This window comes from Adiantum capillus-veneris, chromosome 18 (assembly GCF_014529385.1).
Source record: "Adiantum capillus-veneris isolate H3 chromosome 18, ASM1452938v2, whole genome shotgun sequence".
Classification (NCBI taxonomy): domain Eukaryota; kingdom Viridiplantae; phylum Streptophyta; class Polypodiopsida; order Polypodiales; family Pteridaceae; genus Adiantum; species Adiantum capillus-veneris.
In genome coordinates this window covers 156303298-156309297 of record NC_140948.1, presented here as the reverse complement: position 1 = coordinate 156309297, position 6000 = coordinate 156303298, and positions in this window count along the sequence as shown.

Below are 6000 nucleotides of genomic sequence, written 5' to 3'. Positions count from 1 at the left end.
CCTGCTTTTTGTATTTTTGAAGTTTTTCTATCGAAAATTAGCAAAATTAAAAGGAAAATAGCAAATCCAACCCAGAAAATCCCCAAAAATCATAATAAATCACAAACATCACCGCCAAACATTATATACACTCACATGCAATTTTTATGGCCGGATTTCTCCGTTTTACCAATATTTTGCCCGAAAACTGGCTATTTCTACTTATATGCACACACCTAGGGGCTTGATTTGGCGTTTTGCCCCATATACCTATAGATACATGCTGTATAAGGGCATATGTACTTGGGTTAGTCCGGAAAGTTTTGCAATCAAACAAAAACCCTTAAAATAGTCAAAAATCATACCCTTTTTGGCTTTTTCTGCTATTGGTTCCGCATTTGAGAATGCCTCCCCCCCTCCTAGCCGGAGTCCTCCCGGATGACAAGGTATCGCCTCGGAGTATGTTCCATGCATAGGTTGAAAAATTTGTGCTAATGCTTGGCCGATTAATGTAGCCCTAATTTATGCATACTCGGTCAATGCATGGAAAAATTAATGTTGTGCAAGAGAAGGGAATAAGCAAGATGCTTATTGGCATTCGCCGTTGAGGTTTCCTGTTTTCTTTGCAAGTAACAGCTGTAACTCTACTGCTCTTTGTTTAATTGTATTTTTTACAAAAGGTAATCGCTTTGCCGCTACTGTTTAGATAGCCGTAGTTGTTTCTATGGAGAGGAGTGTCTTGGCCGGAATGGCCGTGGACCGTATTTCTTTTGCTTTCCATTGGTAGCTTGTTTTTGCCGATTTTTGTAGGTGTTTTGCTACTTCCTTGGTTGCCACTGTTTTGTTGCCGATTGGCATCCACATAAGTCGGTTGTCCTTTTTCAAATGCAGTTGTTTGCCTTCCGTTGTTGCTTATACTGAAGGGAGTTCCTTTTGCTTTTGTTTCCGTATCCAAATGCGAGTAACATTTGGGTTATTGCTGAGCATTTTCTTTGGGATCCATATCTGTTTTATGCCCTTGGTTTTTTGTTGAACTATCTGCTTCGGTTGAAATCTTTCATTGCATTGTTGTTTGTCTACCATGTCATTTCTATCCTTCCGCATCCATACTTGTTTCCCTTGTTTTGGTAACCTAGATCTTTGCACTGCGGTCGATGACTTCATATGTATGTAGTTAGCATGGTTGGCTTTTACCCGTCTGTTGGCCTTGGCTATCATGTTGTTCTTTGGTGGCATTCTTACTTTTGGCTCTTTTTCCAGTGATTGCATTGCTTGCAGCTGATTATTCCGGTATTGCTGAGCAAAGGCTATCACCTGTTGTTCTTGTGCCTGCTGAATTTTGAGTGCATTGGCATTCCAATCTATCTGCACATTGTACTCTTTTTGCCAAGGTTGTCCCAACAACATTGGGTGTTGTGTGCTTTCATCCTCGACTACATAAAATTTGTGTGGGTAAATATATTGATGTACTTATACATGCAATATAGTCCAACCCAATGTTTTCAACGAGTGTGATGTACTACTTTCTAGCACTTGAGGAGTAGGATGAAGTTGACCTGTGGATTTGAGCTGTTGGTATAATCCGTAAGAGATCAAATTTTCTTGAGCTCCAGAGTCAAGCAATGTCGTCGATTCAACGTGATTGCTAACCAGTTTGACTGCAATTATTGGCTCCACTGTGTCTTCATCCAACTTTGTTAGTCGAATGGCATTGATTCGCAATGGTGCTCCACTTAGTTGTTGTTGTCGTAGAAGTCTTCATTTTGCAATGCGTTCTTTGGCTTCTGCTTGAGCTTCTTTGCGTACTCTCTGTTTCTCCTTCATTCGTTGTTTTCCTTGATGGATTTGTTGAAGCATCTCCTGTGTGAGTGGTAAATGATATTTCTTCAATCGACATCCACTAATCCAATTGGGCATTTCTTCACCTGCTAATGTAGCAAGCTTGACAGCTCCGCTTTGTGATAGATCACTAATCACAAAGGGTCCCATCCCTCGCTTTTTAAGTTTCTTGGCATGTTGCTTCAAAGTATAAACAAGTACATACTCACCTGTTTTGAACTCTTTAGTGCGCACATGCTTGTCAAAAAACTCTTTTTGTCTTCTCTTTTTAGCATAGATTGAAGCTACAGCTCTCAAGCGGAGTTCATCTAGCTTTTCAAGATCATCTATTCTTGAAGAGAGCTCATGCCCTATCCATTCTAAGCGTTTCGCTACTCGTAGAGTTGGAATTAAAAACTCTATGGGTAGTATAGCATTCAAGCCAAACACCATGTTGTACGGTGTTGTTCCTATCGATGTTTTGTAAGCTACCCTGTATGCCCATAGTGTTGAGTGTAGCTGTTGATCCCAATATGCTCTTGACTCTGACACAATTTTAGTGAGAACCGTGCATAGTGTCTTATTTGTGGCCTCAGCTTGTCCATTTGCCTGTGGATGTATGGAGCAGATTTCCTATGTATGACCATGAATTACTCTAGCAGATATTCAATGAATTCATTAAGAAAATGTGTCCCACAATCACTGACTATTTCTATTGGTAAACCGTATCGTACAAAAACATTCTCATACAAAAATTGTGCAGTGGTCCGTGCATGTGCTTTTTGCGTTGCCTTGGCTTCGGCCCATTTTGTGAGATAGTCCGTAGCCACAATGATATATTGGGTATGGGTGCAATATGCAGGGGGTGAGATAGGTCCCACAAAATCAATGCCCCATTTTGCAAATGCTTTTGCTTCCATCATTGGCCGTAGTGGCATCTCATCTCTCTTTATCGGCACCTTGGTGCGCTGACATGCGTCACAACGCTTTACAAACTCTTCAGCATCCATATGCAATGTAGGCCACCATATTCCTGCGGTTAAGACAATTTTTACGTCTTATCGCCCGAAAAATGGCCTCCACTTATTCCGCTATGTGCATGTTCTAGAATCAGCAGGTATTCGCTTTCACTTGCACAGATTCTAAGTTGATTGTCCTTTCCTCGCTTATAGAGTTGGTTCCCATTTAACTGAAAGTCGCGAGCTTCCAGCTCTATAGCCCTTTTCGGTGCTCTTGTGATGTTCTCAGGAAACGTCCTGGTGGTTAGGAAATCAATGATATATTGACTCCATGCAAGTGCAATGTCGCGTGATCCACTGGTCGTTTGGCACTACATATAGTACAATTGGTAACATAAGAATGGGTGTCCGCATACATAAGAATGGGTGTCCGCATACATAGTTGGTCAATAAACCCCTAACTGTTTCAATCTCTGGTGTGTTTTCACTGTTGAACAATGAAATGCACAATCCTGGACATATGCTTCTTCAAGGTAGCACTGGAATTCTTCCGGATTTATACATAATCGTAGGATTTGGTCCGATCCTAGATGATACAGCCGTCCTGCTATCAACTAGAAGTTTTTTGTTTGTTGTTTAGATCTGTATTCCGTATTATCAAACCTTCTTCCAAAGGAAATAATGCTAGCAATTTCCTGTGACCATTTGGGTATCATTTCAATATTGAAAAGATAAGCATCTAATATGTCATCATCTACTCCTTCAGGAGCTTCCCCGTTGTGTATCCTTGAAAGATGATCCGCTCGTAGATGGGTTTTACCCTTTTTGACCACCACTGTGAAATCAAACTCTAGCAATATAATAAACCAGCGTACAATTCTCCCTGTATTGCATGGTTTATTTGCCAGATACAAAAGAGCTTGATGATCTATGAATAACACAAATTTGTTTTTGTGAGCAAATAATGCCGAAATTTCTTTACAGCATAAATCATTCCTAACCCTTCTCGTTATGTGGTTGTGTAGTTCTTTTCTACACTATTTAACTGTCGGCTTGCATAACAAGCTGGAAAATCCATTGTTCCGTCTCCAGGTTGAGCCAGAATACTCCCGATTGCATATGCAAAAGCATCAATGTGAACATGGAATATCTTTTCCCAATCTGGTGCTTTAAGTACAGGTGCTGATATAAGGTTTTCCTTCAGCTTTTGGAATGAAGTTTCACACTCCTCGGTCCAATCAAAATTGACTAGCAAACGATACAGAGGTTGTGCGATGACCGCATACATGTATATGAATCTTCGATAATATCTGCAGTGTCCCATGAAGGATTGCACTTGTTTCACATTAGTGGGCCTGGGTAGGTCTACTATGACTTTTACTTTGTCTAGGTCAGTGGTTATGCCATTTCTTGAGACAATGTGTCTTAAGATGCAGCCTTGCTTAAACATAAAGATACACTTTTCCGGGTTAAGACAGATTCGATATGTTCTGCATTTTTCAAAGACCTTTTGTAAATGGTCAATATGTTCCTCTCATAGTAGAGTGTGTACACAAAGATCATCCATGTATATTTCTAAGAATATTCTCTGGTATTCTTTGAACGCGTGCGTCATTAACCTTTGGAAGGTAGCTGGGGCATTAGTTAAGCTAAACGGCATAACTCGATACGCATAAATTCCCCATTCTGTGGAAAACGATGTTTTGTGTTGATCCTCCCTTGCAATTGCCAGTTGGTTGTATCCTGAAAACCCGTCCAGAAGGAATAAGCCCGTTTTCCGGCCACCCGCTCAAGTACATGTTCTGTGATTGGCAAGGGATAATTATCCCTTATGGTGGCTGCATTTAGCTTCTTGAGGTTTACACACATCCGCAGTTTTTCGTTCTTTTTGGGACCTACCACAATGGGTGACACCCAATCTGTATGTTCAATTTCATAGATGAATTCAGCTTCCATCAGCTTATCAATCTCCTCTTTGATTCGTTTAGCAAATGTATCATTGTATGTATAAGGACGTTGCTTGCTAGGTTTTGCATCCGATTTCAAAGGAATTGTATGTTGGCATATCGATAGATCAACTCCTTTGAGGTCTTTATAGGACCATGCAAACACATCTTTATATTTCTTGAGAAGTTGTGTTAGCCGTTCTTCTTCTTCAAGCTCTAAATCATTTGCTATATAGACCGGCTGAGGCTTTTCATCTGGTTCCATGAGGGCTATCCTTTTTGCATTTTCTGGCCCATCGTAAGATTCTTGGTTGGTTCTTTCCCTAACTGGTGGCGTCATGATGATTTTTCTGTCCTGGATGGTAAATTTTTGATAGTGCGATGGTACATGCATGTTTCCCTTCTCTGACTCCCCTTTACCATCACTATCTTCTTCCGTAGTCCATATCTCACGTAAAGACCGTTTCAGTTCTTGGTATTTCTGTTTACGCTCCAATTTGGTCCACTCTTGGTCTTCCACTCTTGGTCTTTTGTAGTTTCTTTTTTTGATTTTTTTGATTTTGTTTTTGTTTTGGCTTTTCGTACCTGTTTTATTTCCTCTCACATTCTTTCCCTTCGATCTTTTGAGAATCTTCCTGATATTTGATCTTTTACACAATCCTCTGCTTTTACAAGCATCAAATAGTGACTTTTACCTTTTATCCTGGGCATCAGGTTCTCTCTCACTTTGTTTCCTGCTCGTTTCCTCCATAGCGTTCCTGGCGTCTAGGGTGCTGATTAGCAAAATCATAAAACTTGATATTCTCGGTTTCTCTTCCACGCTCACTTGAGGTGTCTGAACACTCATTATCTGCATCATCATTTACTTCCAGATGTTCAGAGGAGTTATAAAACTCTTCTTGTTCTGGTGGTTCTATCGTCTCATCTTCTCCGGGTCTAATGCTTACCATGTAGTAGGGTAGCACATCATAGCCATCCTTATTGCAAAATTTTGTTGTTTGACTATCTGTAATGGTACAGACATCCAATGTTGCTAGTATGTGTTCCCATTCTAGAGGTTCCAAGGCATCTTCAAGGAAAGGTTCCGGAATATACTCCTTGTCCTCAATCGCTCTTTCTAAGATGCATTCCTCCCTTCTTAAGCTTCCACAATGTGAAGCTCCGCACATCCATAGCTCTTTTTATTGCCCTAACCATGCTGGGAGTTTCGATCATGTTATTGTACCTGAATCAAACTCTTCCACAGGTGTTTGGTTCACATCTTCATAACTATGGTCTTTCAGGTGTATTTTAGTTGT